This window comes from Ixodes scapularis, unplaced genomic scaffold (genome assembly GCF_016920785.2).
Source record: "Ixodes scapularis isolate PalLabHiFi unplaced genomic scaffold, ASM1692078v2 PGA_scaffold9__187_contigs__length_104089568, whole genome shotgun sequence".
Classification (NCBI taxonomy): Eukaryota; Metazoa; Arthropoda; class Arachnida; order Ixodida; family Ixodidae; genus Ixodes; species Ixodes scapularis.
This window is the reverse complement of record NW_024609884.1, coordinates 37,018,996-37,037,666: the sequence shown is the minus strand read 5'-3', so window position 1 is coordinate 37,037,666 and position 18,671 is coordinate 37,018,996. Positions and strand designations below refer to the sequence as shown.

General features: G+C 44.2%; 1 protein-coding gene across 2 annotated transcripts in view; it reads right to left on the bottom strand.

Moving 5' to 3' along the window:
- Positions 1 to 18,671, bottom strand: part of LOC8029953 (zinc finger homeobox protein 4) — a 418,349-nt gene that overhangs the window by 340,930 nt on the left and 58,748 nt on the right. The gene's annotated exons all lie outside the window — the stretch shown is intronic.

The following is an 18,671-nucleotide window of genomic DNA, read 5'->3' as shown; positions in this document are numbered from 1 at the left end:
AAACGTGAACTTTTATTCTGGTGGCGCCGCTTAGCCTAGTGTCTGAAGCCAGGAATACTGGGTATCCCAGGGAGCCGTGATCGCGTAACGTGCCAGTGGAGCGGAAGCTACGGCCCTGGCGGGCCAATCTGAACGTGAATGCCTATCACCGGAGCGCACCTCAACTCCGGAGAAGTACCAGGCTTTTCGCTGCGTCACGCTCCAATACGTGTGCATTGCGCTCGTATACGTCGCGCATTTTGAAGCCTTCGGCACGCAATGTGCGGCTTATCGTTTACCCTTTGCCAAGTTACAACAAGACAGGGTATAAGTTCTAGGGTTCGGAGTTTTCGGTTTAAACCGATAAAAACCGATAAAAGTACGCCGAATCCATTTTCGGAAATTCGGTTTTAACCGGAAAAGGTCAGTTTTTAGGTTCGGCAGTTTCGATTTAAACCGATAAAGACCGACAAAATTTCGTCCAATCCATTTTTTAAAATTCAGTCTTAACCGGAAAAGGTCACTTTTACCGTCCAGTCGTACCGCAGAGCCATGGCGAGCGTGTTTTCAAACTCGTTGTGAGGAAGACTTACTGGATGCAAGCTCTGCATGTCGTGTTGTGCTTCAAAACGTCGCACCGTGTCTCTTCCGGCGATTTTGGCTCAGGCAGCGCGTCATCTCCTCAACCTGCCAGCGTCCAGTGTTAGCGTTGAGAGGGCGTTCTTGAAGCTCAGGGTCATATATTAACAGGAAAGAAATAGTGTGGATCAAGGAGAACCTGGAAAAGTACATGTTTGTGTGTACTATAATGAGATCACGTATTCCTGATGTACAGAAGGTGAGGTTCCATGTTTTCGGGGCATAGGCTTCATATCTGACTTGTTTGTACTTCTGCGTTTTTTTCTTGTTTCTTTTACAGTTGCACACATTTGCCAAATGAAGTGTCCATTTCTTTTTCAATGTATATGTGCCGTTATTCTTGGAGTGATCACAAATATCAGAGCTACGTATAAGGATCATCTGATCCGGTGTCCGTTGGTGTTTGTTTTATATTCACCGAAAAAAGCCGATAAATTTTTGCGGGCATAAATATACGCCGAAAAAAACCGAAAATTGAATTTTAAAATAAACACCGAAAAAAGTACGCCGAATTTTGAAAAAATAGAAACCGAAAACGCAGAACCCTAGGTATAACCGTGCGCTCTCACTCTGCTGGCGCCGCCTGGCCGTTGCCGGTTGGCTATACGGAAGATAGTTTTAACGGGGCCCATACGTATAACGAAGCCGCATAGGTAAGGGCAATACTCCGTTCCACACCGAGTCAGCTACCATCCAATGGGATTAATCAAGCGGCGCGAAAAGTGCACCGTCACGCCGCTCGTCCTCGCTGTATCGTTTGCTATCCGCAGGTAGATCAATCGCAGGCAGTGAAGGCGCCGTGACGACGCACTTTTGGCGCCACTTCGTTCACCCCGTCGGATCGTGGCCTCGGCTGCCCTCGGACCAAGTGGGAAACAGAGTAAACCACAAAAGCGTACTTACTAAAAAAAAAAAAAATCCTTAACGGCGTCTTTATCAGTGGAAAGCATCGACCGTTTATAAAAATACAGAAAAAAAAAAAAAAAAAAAAAACAGAAACTTTTGGAAAGTCGCCAATCAACCGCTGAGAGAATTGCGGGAATCGCCTCCTCGTAAACAATCACACACGCACGGTGGAAGCGTGACACGGCAGCTTGGAAAACGAGCCCCCCGCATGCCGGCGCTTAGAGTTGGCGGCAGAGCTGCGGAAGGGTTGACACTCGGGTTTGCAGTCTTGTGACTCTTGTCCCCTTCCTCGTGAGAAGGCAAGAACTAATCCCGCGACTCGCGTAATCCTCAACGCCGCACCCGACAACCATTTTCTGGTCCGCAGTTAGGGCCACTATCCGCCTACCCACTGCCGGCTACGAGGGAGGATCTCTGGCAGGCAAAGGACGGCTTTGTCGAATTAATGAGGCGATAATAGCCGGAGACATTAGGCGACACGGGAACGGGCACAGTCCCTCCGTGTTTGGAAATTTGCGCTCGAGCAAGGACCAAGCACAAATAAGGAAAAAAAAAAAACACAAAAAAAACGAGGCCTTTTACAATGAGACGCTCAAGTATAGAAAGGAAGAAACGGGAGGGCCGAAGCGAAAGGAAAAGGGGGTAAATATCTCAAAGAGAATGTCCCGCGCGCTCATTGTCTCAAGCCGTTTTCTTGCTGCCGCGCCTTCCCTCCCGATCACGTCCTCTCTTTCCCTCTCGTTTCTGCAGAGTCTCAGAGCTGCACATCTCATTAGGGACACTGAGAACATCTCCCAAATATTTCGTGCCTAGAGAGAGAAATTTCGCCTTCTTCTCTTTCCTTTTGTTTTCTTTCTTCTCCGTTACACTAATAACCAAGGGGAGCGAGAGAAAGAAAGCAAAATTTTCCATAAACGCGGGACGAGTGTTGGAACTGGGTGTGGAAAGAAAAAGAAAAAAAAAAAAAAATAGAGAGAGAGAGAGAGACGGAGAGGTAGCGCCGAAGCAGCAGCAGCAGCAGCCGCCCCTGGCAAGGCAGTGGCCAGTTCTATGCGTCTAGATGTTTCGTTTGCTCGTAATTCGGAGCTTTCACTCGCGCGTTCCGTACCATTAATCGCCGCGTTCTCGACTAATTTCTCTCGGTACCGAGATCGCCTCCCTTTTTCTTTCCTTCTTTCGTCCCTTTTGTGCTTCCTCCGTCATGGCGGAGACGTGGCTTCGGCGGCAATTTGTCCGACGTAGGTCCTCTGTGCCGTAGGAGGCTGGCGGGAAGCAGTGCTGCGCAGTGGCCCCAGAATAACGAAGGCGTGCGAGAGCGACTCATCTCCAACTAGCCAATGGATTGTCAGTGTTCATTAGGAACGCTGTCCGTGTATACATGGCAGAGTCATTTCCGTGTGTCTTCGCCTAATGTCACTGGATCCTGGGAAAGTAGCGCCATAGCCTTACATATACCTGCTTGCCGGACACAAACGAATACTAACATACAGACGACCAAAACCTCGTAAGGCGATTGGCTAATCTGTCTACGTGGCCATGGAAATCACCATCTCGGTCCATTTGAATCTTCGAAGATTCCAGGCGGTGCTTCGAAACCAGTCGCTCCTATAGGTCGCCATGGAACATCATCGTACTGGAAGTGTTCCTTGCCAATATAAGGGTCTTTGCCACTGTGTGTGCAACGAACTTATCAATCATGCCTATCTCCACGGATCTCTTAAAGGTTATATTGCTCTTGCGTATTTCAATACAGTAAAATTATTTTTCAGTAGCACCGACACAGCAAGTGGTGGTGGTAGGAAAATGTACGCCTGTTTCGCCGGTGTGTAGATAGCAGAATCTCGGTATACAAGAAAGGTCTCCATAAAGCTACCCGTCGCCAGCGAATGTAGATCGGCCCACCAACAACGGAGGGGCCAAGGAGAAATTGGTCATTTCACGGACCAAGGTGGCGACCATACAGGGAGCTTGGCGCTACTTTCCCACTATCCTGTGACTTTATCTTCGCCCAGCTCTTCCCGTGCCGTCGAGGCACCTCCAGCAAGCGAATTTCACTTGGCGGTAAAGCTTAAAAATGTATAAAAGAGATTAAAGAAAATAAAGATTAAACACATCAAACGGACGGCGAGAGAGTCTACAGTCCAGTTACAATACCGGGGGATGTAGGTTTCAAATAAATACACATGGTGTTTCTGCGAAAGCTTTCCGAAATCCCTAAAAATATGCTGTTCGAGATATAAAAAAAAAAAAAAAAAAAAACTTTTTGCGGGAACAAATTACCAGATTTGGCGGACGTAAAGGATTGCAAAAAACAACAGCAACAACAATCACAACAACAACAACGACATATTAAACTAGTAAGATAATTCACTAAAATGTGGTAATTAACGTTTTAGTAAATGAAAATAAACATAAGTTCCACTGAGAAACTTGCTAAATATCATCGAAAACCACGGCATCAACTCTTTTTAAAAAGATATAAGGCAGCGGCAGCATTTTACGGCTTTCTGAGCAAGCGCTCATTCTGGACGGGTTTCTAAGTTTCGGTTTCTTATCGGAGTGCATCTATGCGTCCGCGGTCCTGCTCCCCGGTGGTCGCGGCGCGAAGCCACCGCCTCGCCTCCCCCGTCGGATGGAGGGAAGTAGGGCGCACGTGTGTTGCGCGTCTCGGCCACTGGGGAGCAGGACTGCGGGCGCAGAGATGCGCTCCGTAAGAAACCAAAGCGTAGAAACGCGTCTAAATTAAACGTTTTTACGGAAAGCCGTAAAATTCTGCCCCTGCCTTATATCTTTCTAAACAGAGTTGATTTAGTGGTTTCCAATTTAGCCTAGCAAGTTTCCCAGTGGAACCCTACGTTTATTTTCACCAATTAAAAATCAATTAGTACATTTTAGTTAATCATCTCGTTAATTAGCATGTTTTTGCAGCAAAGTGGATAGGTGGGCTAGTTGGTTCATAGTCTTTAAAAAGTAATAGCGCCGAAAACACAGACAAGGACGTAGACAAAGAGAACAAACAGAAGGCGCACTCGCAACTGTTGTTTATTCGAAAAAAACAAAAAAAAACAAAAAAAAACATCCATAATATAGGTCTACACCAACGTGTCATTAATCATCGTGTCGATGCAATGCTTGTCTAATATATTCAAACTCTTTCTTCGATAGGGCAAGTGACGCTCACTTATACAATCTTCACCCTTATCTCGGATTCGAAACGCCTCATGAAGCTCTCTGCTAGTTCTATCGTGGAACCGAGTCAAAATCTTAATGTCATGTAGAACCGGCGTACATCGGCACCTGTTGAAATGAATGGCAATGTGACCAGACGGGCTGGCTCGCGTGGCAGCCACATATTCGCGGGCGCGGTCACTCACGCACCTGCCCGTCTGGCTAATGTACACAGCGCCGCACGACAGAGGTATTTCATAAGCAACGCCTGAGGCACAGTCAGGAAATTTAGTTTTGTGCTTTTTGCTGCAAGGAGCAGCCTTTTGCAATATTTGAAGCCCGCCAACAAAGTTGGTAGTTTGTTCCCACAAAAGAGTTTTTTTTTTTAATGTCGAACAGCCTATTTTTAGGTATTTTTGAAAGCTTTCGCAGAAACACCTTGTTTATATATATATATATATATATACACTTACATAACTTACGCTGCCCGCCTATTGAGTGTGTGCATTTTATCACTCAAAATCACATGAGAAGGATATAACTAACAAACTGTGAAGATACAAATCGGCACAAATGTCTTATAAAACGAGTGCATTTTGATAGCAACAACGTTATTAAAAAAAAAAATCCATCATAAACCTACTTGAGGTCTTCGAACCGCGGACATTATGAGAGAGAGAGAGAGAGGGGTAGAGATAGAGAGAGAATAAATTTGGGGAGCAGGGAGATAATGGGAATCTTAGAATGACAATTGTGCAAATTGTGAAACGCGGTTTGCACACATGTCTAATATAACAAATGTTATCCCTCAAAACTCGGTAGGCCGTGATAATCCTGTTCACATCATCATTTAATTCGATAATGTATTCTAGTACAAACTGCGACATGTCTGTTTCTTTCCAACGCCTACAAAGTCGGTTGAAATAAGTGATGCGCATAACCAGCCGAAACAAACATTTACGTTTTCGTATCGGATTTTTGGTCACGGTCTTCACCAGGTTATAATGTACAGTCAGTATGAATTTTTGTTCCGCTGAAGATTGAATAAATGTTCGGGCGATCATTAAAGCCGAGAATTACGTGTTCCAAAACTTCTGAACCTAACCAGCAAAAAAAAAAAAATAAATAAATAATAATAAGTAAAAAAAGCGTATGATATTAAGCATGAAACATTACTTCTTAAACATAATATATAAAATTGTTAAGCACTATAAGCTTTTGTGAAATACGACAAATAATCACAAAATGTGATTATGTGATTTATGGAATTTTGGTCCAGCAGACTCTACAAAAGCTTAAAAATAAAGCAAAGTGCGAAAAGCAGAATAAAAAGCTAAAATATTTTAGATGTATCCGTTTTCACAATATTTTCTTTCGAAATAGTTGAAAAATACCTATTTTCACACACACTTGTACAATGGGTGTCGTATACGCAAACCGAGATGGAATGACGATATAGAAAAAAGTTTTCTTTCTAGAATGGACACCGCTACCGGTGTTACGGAATCAGCAAATACAGGGATACAAAAATAAGAAGATCTTTTAGACAGCACATGGTAGATATGTACTTGCGACAGTATAAAGGTTTTGTAAAAATAACGCTTATATAACGATGGAGTCGCACGTCCTTCGCAAATTGGCTCATGATATGTACCACATTAGGTGTCCGAAAGATGACGCCTTCATCTTCTTTCGTGAACCTCATGAGTGGGTATTTGTTTCAGCTTTGGCACCTTCCGATTCGATGTCTATTTGTTTTTTTAATGTAATATGCGGAACCCATAAGACTAACAGTGTCAGGACATTAATTTCAAATGTTCAGGTTTTAATCCAGCAAACATCAACTTCTCATAACATTTGTTTTGCAGAAGTTATGCATGCAGACTGCAGAGTGCAAACGAGTATTGAATGTTTTTGCAGAGGTCTAATAGCGTGTATATAAATAGTCGTTAAAGGACTAACTGGGGTACAGCGCATACATACCCTTGTATTTGTCAAACAGAAAGGCAGTTCACATTTGAGAAAAAAAAAAAATAAGAGCGCAACTTTTGTGAATAAAATTTAGTTCTCAAAAGCCGTAAACGCCAGAGGCACTAGCTCAACGTAACAACAAAACACGACGCAGTGAAAACATACTTCCAAGAAAGACCATTGTGTCCACAGAGCATAAATAAGAGAATACCTGTAATTCTTGTATTCCATCAACAGCAGGACTCAAAACTGCTAGTATTATGAAATGTACATATCCGAGGCGCCAAACCAGGCTGCAATTTCGGGTGCTCGGCGCTTACCAGTAATTATAAAATGCCAAAAAGCGTGCATGTCGTGTCTGCGCTAACTTTGACACACCTTGTACCTTTTCTTCAACACCCACGCCTTCCACGCGTTACGAGCATACACCAAAAAATGACTTGCCGTCGGCGTATAGGAGCTGGTAGCAATGTCCCAACGTTAGTCTTTGGTGCACACCGATGAAACCTAAACGATCTTGGGGAATCTGTGCCCGATTGTGTTAACGGCATCGCAGCAGGGAGTGGAACGAAAGCTCGCGGTAGAGAACTCAGTCATCCTGGGTTAAACTCCGGCCCTGGAGGTTTGAATATAGGAGCGGGTATTGTAGAGGCTTGTGGTCATGCGATCACTACTATCACACGTTAAACACTTTAGTTTAGCAGCCTTACCGCTCAAGCTAGATTACTCCTCTGGAGTTCAATTGTGGCAAACCAACATCTCGCTGTGTATTTATTGCCTTATTGATAGTGCTCGGCTCATCAAGGCTGTAGCGGCAGTGGTACACAGACACCAAACACACTAAAAAAAAACAAAAAAAAAAACAATGCCATCACAAAAAATAAAAAAAATTCAAAACGTTCAATCTGCTTCGGCCTTAGCTTAATGGTGATTATAAAGATCAGAACGATGCACAGAGTACAAACAAATCTCGGACACGTTTCGGTTCCTCGGAACTGTCACAGTCACAAGAACACTCCATTAGGCCGATGCATGCACCAGAATCACGCGCGGCAAGCAAACACGAATGTCCACTTTGGTTTTCTGAAGGACGCAGCACATTCGTTTTAACTACGAAACATTTTTTTTTTCAAAACAACTTTTTTCTTATCGCGTCCTCTTTTTCTTTTTCCCACCACGAACCTCTTTCACAATTGCGGAAATAGCGAAGGAAACAAGACGAACGTGCGCCATATGTCGAACCAACGTGCCCGACAGCAAACCATCATGGAAACCAGACACGTTCAACTGCTCAGGTCTACCCGCTCCAACGACACGATCCGTCCTCATACGCGTGCTGGCAGCCCACGCACTGAACCTCACCAGGCTGTCGCCTCGTCGCCGTGGGGAGCGGACAGAGCGACCCACACAGCATGCGCAGCAACAAGATTGCTGTTTCACGCAACCCGAGAAGCCCTTGTTCGGGTGCGGTTCCTATACGCAGAGCATGAGAATGAAGCGCCAATTTATGCGCCAGCACGCCCGCCGCCCGCCATCCTGCTCGTGGAAGCTACTGGGCTGAGTGATCGGTTGCCACTCTCCCCAAACTCCCGACGGCGGCCTCTTGCAAGTGCACTGGACCGAGTGTCTCGCCGCCTCGACGAGGAGCCAAAGCTCGTCGCTTCCGTTCGCCCGCAGCGGACGAGGGCCCGACTCGACCACACAGGCGCCCAGTTGGAGGGGCCCCAACGCCGGTCCGCGCTTGTTACTCGCGCGAGCTCCGGCATCAACGCCAGAGTTCTGACCGACGGGCGAGCATTTCCAGAACTATAGGGTGCCGCCATGGGAATGCCGGTGCTTTCGGCAAGCGCGTTTTTGTATCCACGCCGCAACAGAAGGGACCCCAAACAACCGTTTATATGCACTCAGGCGTGATGGTCATGTTTAAGAAACCAAGAAAGGATATTGCAGTGATGTGACTTGTCCGAGTAATTTTGGAACACCTTTTAGAGTAGCAAAAGAAACGTCTGGAGGACAAGCGTACACTTCATTCTCATTTATTCCACCGTGAAGACTACGTTAACATTCATTTGTTGACCTGTCTTACCAAAAGACAATGGCGTCTTTGCCTTCCTGCGCTGCCGCATGACCACGTCTGAGCATCCATCGGACAGTGAGCTTGAATCCGTCAAACACTTATAGCTAGCTGTTCAGTGGTGCTTAAAGCACAACACACGAAAACAACAAGGTTGTGATAAGAGCCATCATTTTTGTTTTAAAGGCTCATCAGCGGCTGCTTTTTGACCATGTAATTGCTGGTGAAGGACATAGCGTGAAAATATAAAAATGGTTATTTTAATCATGGAATTAAAGTAGGTTTCTGTGAATGGTGGTTCGAATCGAATAGCACTGCGTCATTCATAACCTTCGCAGTGCAAGAGAAAGCCACGACAGCCGGTTTTCCTAGCACTGTTGAAGCTATGAATAACTCGACGCTATTGGATTTGAACCACTATTCGCACACATATAAATTAAAGGCAGACTAAATAGCATTCAACTTAAATAAAGTTAAAATTAGGGATGGGCGTCGATTAAAAGTGTAAACCCGAATAATTGTCAAACTTTAATCGATTAATCGTGTTCGTTCATTCCAATGCATACTAGTTTTAAAAAAGTCAAAATTATATATATTTTTTCGCCTCTGTTGAAAATGTAATAAACGGTGCATTGTACAATTTCGAATTTTAGATCAACCTTCATGTGTAGTTGAGAACAGTCAAAAGTCCCCCACACTCCCAACTTCAGCCGCAGAGGCAAAGATATTTGTTGATACTCTCCGGCAATAGCGGCCTCCTTTGATTATTTACAATAGTCTCTGCTGCGCTAAACGGACACTCGCATGGTGTTGAAGTCGCTGGGACACGTATAACCTTTTCCACTTCTTTGGAGTTATCAATCTCGCCCCTACGTCTTACTTTGGGTAAGAATGGCACCTTCAGTTTCCGTTCATGCAGGTGTATTCATCCTCGCCTGCGCGGTGAAAGCATTACATTTTTACTTTTTTTTTTTTGGGGGGGGGGGGGGGGTCAAAAGTATTTTCGATTAACCGGTTACAACAATTAATTGCTATGAAGCATTAATCGATTAATGGGAAGGTTATTTGATCAAGTGCCCAGCCCCAGTGAAAGAAAAATATTTTGAATACCTAAATATATTTCTTTTGTTTCCCAGTCTCGAGGGCTGTCATAAAAATTTGATAATTTTAATTCAACCGAAAGGATAAGGGTTTCCTGATTTAATTATATGCATAAATGACATTTTACATGCAGAGATTTATCACGATTCAAAATCGGCGCGTGTGCAAACGACATTTTACATGTAGAGATTATAACAACTCAAAATCGGCGCGAGTGCACTGCTAATGCAAATCTGCCAGATTTAATTGAAATGAAACCAGCGATTTCACATGAAAATAAACACTGTATAGTACAGCTCAGGCGCTATAAATATTAGGGAGATAATTAAATACTCTCACTCTACCCTATTATGTTTTTAAAACTTTCATATCAAAAATAAAATCACGATAATCATGTAGCCAAGTCGTCAGAGTATCGCGGTATATCATATGCACTAGCCGCGGTTGTATTATGCAGCATTCTGTGCAATGTAGAGCTGTCAAACGGCGTCTACTAAGTTCTTTTTTTTTAAATTTTTATTTGACAGTTGCGCGCGCGCCAACACCTGGAGGAGTGCTCTTCCCCTTAGCACGCGGCTGTGCTGCGACAAAGCAACAGATGCAGAATCTCGATGTCTACTCTGCAGGTGTTGCTTAACCGGGGTGCATGAGTGCACATTGAGAAGTACTACCGACGGAGCTAACTGACCCGTCTGAACACACCACGAACAACTTTGGAATATTATGGAACCTTCGAGGAATTTCCAGTATTCGACGAGACAATTAAAGCGAACGGTAGGTTATTTAAAACGACAATCAAAAGTTTAAAAAAAAATTCACACAAGTCTATCATAACGATCCATTCGTGGAGCGACGCCCGAGCGTTTAGTTTCGATATTGATAATCTGAAATTAAAGGTTGGCGCAAATCCTTCAATTTTCGTTAAATGTTGTAGAAGATGTGGAACGGTAAAAAAAAAAAAAAATACCGGAGTCTGGCGAAAATGTCGCAGCAATCACATCACTAACACTGGACAAGTGAAGAATGCGCATGCAGCTTTGATCGGCGCTCAGCGTGCGCGAACGCACGTGCACCTAAACCTTCAACTACATTGCCACCGAAAGTTGTCGCCAAGTAACATGTCGCGTAAATAGCTTCTGACAGGTACCATTTTCAGAGCTTGTGTGCATGAGGTGTGTTTTCTTGTTCATTTTTGTTTTGGATTGACGAACACACATGTGCGGGGCTGTCGGCATCACCTGCTGCAGGCTGTGGCATTGTAAACATTGGAATGTTGTACACTCACAGACAGGGCTGAAATCACAGGGCGCCTCTTTACAATACCCAGCCTACAGAACGCGCCGTGCGCACTATACTGAACCCTTAAGCTAAGTGCAAATGCGCGCTATACTTTTAGAACATAGGTATTTTTAGCGAGCCTAACCCTAGCGACGTTGCGCAGAAACGTGGTAGTGGTTGCTTAAAAGCTGGTCCCTCATAGTTGAAAGTGTTCACACTACGGACCGTGCATCAATCGTCGTTAGGAACGAATATTGCCCAAGTACGGCTTCGGGACGAAATGTTTGCTGAACAAGCTCTAAAGTGAATTTTGAGTTTGTATTCTTTTGGCCAAAACTCGATATACATGCCCTCAGCGTCCTAAAAAAAAAAAAGAAATGCAATTAGGCGTTTTTTGTATAGCAATTGTGATTAAACATTGCGGCATGCCTCTTTCTCTGAGATATTTCAGAATGAGGGATGTGTCGCAATGTTCGGTCCAGTTTCTACTAGAAAAACAAAAAGCCTCAAATGATCATATTTGGGTGTGTTTTAGGATGCTGACTGCGCGTAGATTGAGTTATTGCATAAAAACATGAAATTAAAAATCACTTAAGTACCCTTTTCGGCGTGCCTTTTTATTGAAAGAATAAAGCTAGATAACAAACATAGGAAAAATAATAAATATTTTTGTATTGGTGGGCAGTAACGGTAACTATTTCCCACAGTTTAACGTGGAAATTTCAATTTAAGAATGACAAAACGTGCATCTTCGGAGTTAGTAATGAATTCCAGGTATGATACCCCTATATAGAGAAAAGTAGCTTAAGTAATTTACAAGTTACACCCAATTATAATTGAGGCAGAGTCAAAGGTCACCGCAAAATAAAACAGGATCGCTTTTCTAAAGCGAATAGCAGGTTACTTAAAACTACAATCAAAAGTTTTAAAATTCGCACAAGTTTATCTTAACGATTCATTCGTGTATCGACGGTTTAGCGTTTAGTTTCGGTATCGATTAAGTGACATTAAAGGTTGATGCAATGTTGGCGCAAATTCTTCACATTTTTGGTCAAATGTTGTATAGGATGTAGAACATAAACAATTTACCGCATTTTGGCGCAAATGTCGCAGCAATCACATCACTTACAAAACAAAACAACAGCAACAAAGAAACACGTTACCAGTTCGCATCTACTTGTACACTGCGTGACACTGTTAGCACACACACGACAAGGCCGCTTTATTTTTTTTTTCTCCGACAGAATGTTGACGGGAATCATAGCAGCGCATAGGTTAGTGCCACAAATAAGAACTTTCGGACATAACATACTAGTAGTTTCTATGATAGCCGTTTATGTTTAAGAGAAAAAACGGGAAAACCGGCGATCACTTGCTCGTGCTAACTGTGTCACGCTCTGTACTTGAACATTTTCGAAGCATGCATCCCAGCCAATAGAGATGTTGCTAAATTACCCAAGCATCAAGGATAACGCAGGGATTGGTGTTCCACGCGCCTCACGTGCTGACCTTAGCATTAGTAACTTTTCTAAAGCAAATGCCTAAAACAAATTGCCTCCTGCACGCGCGTTCGTCTACGCTTTATTTTGGTTATTTACTTCGAATTTTTCATTTGTTCATACAGGGAAGGCGTGCGCGTGTGGCACGTGGAACACCAATCCTTGCACTCTCCTTGATGATTGAGTAATTTAGCAATAGGTCTGTAAAACTAACCACCATCACCCACAAAAAAAAAAAAAAAAAAACTCGAGGGGTTGTACAGGTTTCGATAAGCGGAATCCCTGTTGGCACAATCAGTAACAAATAAATGTGCTTTTATTTCACCTACTTTGCAAAAAAAAAAACAACAACAACAACCGAACTTTAAATTACAACTTGAAATCGCAAACCATATGTTTACGACTCTGCCGTAAACACATGGTTTGCGCAGTTCTCATTCTATCGCACTAAGACTTCAAACGAGGTCTTACTGAGGACATTTTATATATTTGGTTTTAACACCATAAAGTGAGACTTACGCACCACAAAGAGAGACTTACGCGTTCCCGTTCCCATAAAAATGCTTCGTCGCGTGGGATTAGAAACCTTGATGTATTCTTGAAGATACCAAATTTAAATGGGACACAATTGATAAAAAGGCATAGTGCTTTCGAGACAGTGCGCTGCATTCAAGCAGATAATTCGTGACGTCGATTTCTCATATCCTCGCATGACTCTTGACAGTCACCTTAACCCAAAACGTGTTACAAGAAATATTTGTCGAATTATTCCCACGACATGCTCCCGAATCACACCGATAACAAACGTCTGTAGGGGCCGCAGTGTCTTAATGGTAATAATATTGAACGAGTGATCGTCCCGAAACGTTGATGTGACTCTTGGGGGCTTTCAGGTTCCGCATTTCCTTTATCTCCTCTTGTGCCTTCTTTCAATTCTACATCGCCATACACGAGACAATATCGCTTTCGCATTTCACGTGCGAAGCTCTATAGGCCATCCTTGCGAAGCGAAACGTTTGCATATCTAAGAACCCAATCCAAACATCGGAACCCCCAAAATTACTTCTCGCAAACCTTCTGGCTTTTGGTGTCTTTATTTCGCGCCCTTCTTTTTGTTTCGTCTTTTTTTTTTTTTTTTCCGTTCTTCGAAAAAGTCGGACGACTCTCGGCGAAATTCACGCCATAGTGTACGGCTACCCCAGAATCAACGTCTTCTCCTCCATCTACCTCTCTCCCCTTTCCCCATCCTCTCGTAGCGAGCGTGTTCCCTTATTTCTCTCTTTACCTCAGTCTTTTCCCCTCTCTTCATCTCCCACTGCTTTTCGTCTCGGCGGACAAAATCAAAAGCCTGGGAGGGATGTGCGAATCGTAGCCCGAGCATCGATTACCATATGCGAAGGAAGGCAAGGAGGAAAATTAAGAGCAAGGAGGAGGGGATGGAGAAGAAAAAAAAAACAAAAAGAAACAGCAACGGAGTGCGAGGAGAAAGTGGACGAGGGGAGGCCGCAAGGAGGGCGTCGCTCTCTCCCCTCCGGCGCCCGGCGGCGCAGTGCCCTCCGCACCGAGAGGAAGGGGCCTGTGCCCTCGCCCTCCTGGGTGCACCGGCTTGATCACCTTTTTGCCTTGATTGCGTCTCCTCATCAAGGCTCGCGATTGGTTAAGCGAGGCCAGCGACGAGGAGGCGGGGCCTGAGGTGTGACTCGTCACGCTTTTGCGGACAATGAGGCAGCCGCCAGGTGGCGAGGAGGACTTAGGCCGAGCGCCGCCGCCGCCGCTGGGGTGCAAGGGGGAAGCGAGCGGGAAGCCAAATAACGAGCGGACAAATATTAAACCAACCGACAACTGCAGCGGACGAAAAAAAAAAAAGAAAGAAGAAAAAGACTGCTTATGAAAATGAATACACGTCACGCTCCGCGGATTACGGCATTCAACCGGCTTGTGTTACCAGTTGCGGTTTCCGAGCCCAGAAACAAAGGAAATGGACAACCGGTACGCTTTCTCCTTCGGCGGCGGCGACTGCCGTCGGGCTGAACACGCGCACCTTTACGATGACACGTCGCCGCGTTGGCTTCGTACAAGAGTATCTTGACTCTTTTTTTTTTTTTCTCATTGACCGCGAGATTTTTTGGCTACTCGGAAGAACGAGCAGTGTCAAGTTCATGGTCGTTCATCTGCATTTTCTGTTCCCCCTCTCTCCTCGCGCTCACGCTTGGATTTACAACGCACTCATCCTCCCCCGACTGGGGCAACAGATAAAATTTCCGTTCCAAGTGATTGCTATGAGTCAAGGTCATGCTCAAAAACCTTCTCGAGGGTGCCTTCGGTGCACAAAAACGTTCCCAGAAGGGTGTTGAAAAATTATCAGTAATAACGTGAAAATTAAAACAAGCGATTCTCTAGTGCAAAGATGATACGGTAATCCCTTAGGAATTAATTTAGAGGCCCTCGTGACAGTTGCGTGGTGCACCAAGGCATTTGTGTGATAAATATATATTTTTTTTTTATTTCTTGCAGAAGCATACGTGTTGTTCATATGCGCAAACTTTGGTTTCGATGCGACATATGTATCCGAAAAGTATTCTGAAGAGTGTGAATATTCAAGTTGTTAGTTGGAGCCCTAAGTTATTCAGACTAGACTAAACGTCATCTAACACTTTCCTCAGTAGATTGATTCCTTACACCAACGTGAATTACACGAACCGGAGCATTTTTGACATCTAATAAAAACCGGAGCAACGCGGCAAAGCGACCAGGGTCTTTATAACGGACCCGGACGTTTTGAAAACAATCCCAACCCAGTGCTTCCTATAGACATTCGTATAATGAAAACGCAGCATCTAAACTGATTACTATGGTCACATTGGCTTATCGTTGAAATTGCGCTGTAATCTGCAATCATAAATGACGACTGTTGTACATTTTTCTAAGCAAGAAAACCAAACCACCAACGGCGACAAAACAAAACAAAAAACGTTTTACATTTTCCAACTATTAGCGATGGATACTGACCGTCATAAAACCCGTTGGACCTGTCATACTATCCTTCATTTCACCTGAAGTCGAAACGCCGCCGACACTACGAGCTAATGGGGCCAACCTAGCAGCGTCAAAAGTGCAAGTCACTGGGCCTTTTTTTTCTTTATGATTGGTTCAGCGATGATAGGACACGTACAGAAAGATGACAGACACCATGATGGTGCGCTTTTGACGCTGTTTGATTGGACACATCAGCTCGTAGCGTCAGCTACGTATAGACTTTAGGTGAAAATAAGTACATTATCTTCATAATAGAAATCTCGAGACAAGGAGAAATAAAATAACGGACAAGACTACACTGCTTTACGACTGGCACCTTGCGAATTTTTTTTTTATTCATTGAAGCCTACAGTCTATTAGTTCTTAAACAATAACTAGTTGGTTAAGGTTAAACGTACTCCGGTCTTTCTAGAGTTGCCTGCGACCAGAATAGCGGGAGCGGACAAAACTAAATGAGCAAATTCGTGAACGTCGTTTTCTTCTACCCAGCACAACAAGAAAATAATATTAACACTTGTACAGTATCCCCTTCCCTGGAAGATATTTCCATGCGCTCTTTCTTAAGGCAAGATAAGAAAGATGGCACGAAAGGGGCATGACACATGGTCTTGAGTTCCATAGAAAAGGCTAGGTGTCTGTTAACCGATATACCCAAACATTCACTCATTAATACACGGTTTAATGAACGGCATTACGTCGCAAAACGGGGTAGAATATAATATTTGTCTTTTCAAACTATACAACTACTACGCATAACTATAACAGCTACATAAACAAAAGTGGAAATGGTAATACAGTTCATAAATAAGACGTCTCAACCTTAACAGCTAAATATTAAAAAAAAAAGGACATAGCTAAAAGAAGCCGCGCAGCTGATACGATGGCATTGTGTAGTTTGTGGAGTCATCGCATTTTAAATTTCAGTCCAAGTATAAAGTTGATCTGACTTGCAGCCGACAGGTTGAAGAGTCCCCACAACTAACAAAAACGACATCCACGGCATAGCGCTGAGCGTGAATTAAAAGTTTTAATTCGATTATTTTTAATCAATCAACTAATATTTAATCCGTTCCTTCGGTCCCTTCTCAGAAGGACTCAAAACAAGAGCTTTTATTTTACACCTTTTTTCCTCCCATCCTAAGAACCAAAGTGCAGAGACTAATTTCATCCAGAAACTGAATGAAATCTCCGCCGCCGATTGACCATCCAGAAAAGTGATCGTCATGAAACTGAAAAACTAAGCACTCATTGGGTGAGTTATACAAATGATTATAAAAAAATAAATAAAAATAAAACCCTTTCCTTTAGGGTGATGTCGCCCGATTCTCGAAGTACCGAATGCGGAGCTGTAAGACCTAGGTCGAGGTCAATGAGCCCCGACAAAAACCTTTCCAACTGCTCTTTAGACCTTGAACAATGACAGAAGGCTCAAGGACTATGGCTCAGACGGCGAGTCGCGGCAGACACTCCCCGGTGCCGACCTCCCCCGCTCGTTCTTTCCTCGCATGTGACGTAACCTCAACCTCTCACTCAAAAGAAGAAGAAAAAAAAATGGAAAAAAAGAAAAGAAAGGAAGAAATATCCGAAAAAAAGTCTAAATCCGGCAAGCGAAAAGAAAACGCGAACGGGAATAAACTTCCGCGCAGCGACAGTTCGCTTTCATAACCCATTCTGCTCCATTTACACGAAAGACGCTCGGCAGACGACGAAAGCAGCAGACAGAAAACATCGCGGGGGCCGAAGACGGCGGCCGGCTCGCTCTGCGCTCTGCGAGCCGAAGGAAGAAAGAGCGCTCTGACGACGCTGACGGGAATCGCGGGGTAAGCTTCGACAAAAACGACGGGAGTCGGGTGGAGAGCACCGGACCAAAAAGGAAGGAGCGAAAAAGCGGCATAAAGGACAACATTTTCAAATCTTATAACAAGGATCTCGGATTCGTCGTCGTCTCACCGCCACCGCGGCGTCGGCGGCTGCCTGGGCGAGAGGTGCAAGCGGCGGCCTCAGAGGAGAAGAGCTCGCAGAGCAGCAAATAAAGAGGCCCGAAACGGCGCTACCGTGAATAGATATTTAACGGGTTGAAAGAAACCGCACAAAAACGCGCGGGGAAACTCGAGAGAGCAAAGCGCGGCAATATAAACGCATATATACCGCTCCACTTTCCGTATGCAAATACGCAGAGAGAAAGAGAACGCGGCCCAGTATAGGGAATAGAGGAGCTCGATGGGCCAGGAAGAGAAGAAAGCAGCGATACATAAATAGGCAAAGAAAGCGAGGGATTTCGACTTGCCGAGTGCGACTTGGGATTTTCTTCTCTCGTTTGTTCCTTTTCGTCTTTCCCTGGCTTTGTGTCTTTCAAATTCCGCTCTCTCCAAGATCTCGAATACGCTCGCTCGCCTCTTGTTCTTTGACGAACGCAGTATCAGAGAGTAAGCATATAGAGATGTGTATGTGCATAAATAGTGCGGGGGCCGCCGAAATCAAAAAGCCGGAAATGGGAATAGATTCGAAACACAGGACGACAAAGGAGGGAGTACGATAAATGCGTGTTTGGGAGCCGGCCGACTCAGTAGTTCGCGGTGGAGCCTTTCAGAGGCGTGCTCGTATACACACGGGGCATTGACGGATTGTCGGCACCTCCGTCTTCGTTTCGTCCCTAATGGAGGCGTATTTACTTTAACCCGATACGTGTGACATTTTAGTCTAAACATGGCCTTGGTTTATTCGTTTACTTATTTTTTTTTAAATTTCCCACTCACAGTCCGCGTGCGTGTAGGGAATGGCGGTACAGAGAAACGAGGGCAGATCCACGAGACTGATGTGAAACCCCGAAAACTCCGCAGATATCTTACCGGTTTAACTTTCAATCCGAGGCGTAACACTGAGGGATTACCGTATTTTCCGGACTATACATGTTGAAGAATTGAAATTGTACCCGATGCGGGCTATCTACAGGAACTTTTTTTTTTTTTAGCTTTTTTTGCTTGCGTTTGTTTTCCTCAATCGTTCATTGTGACAACACG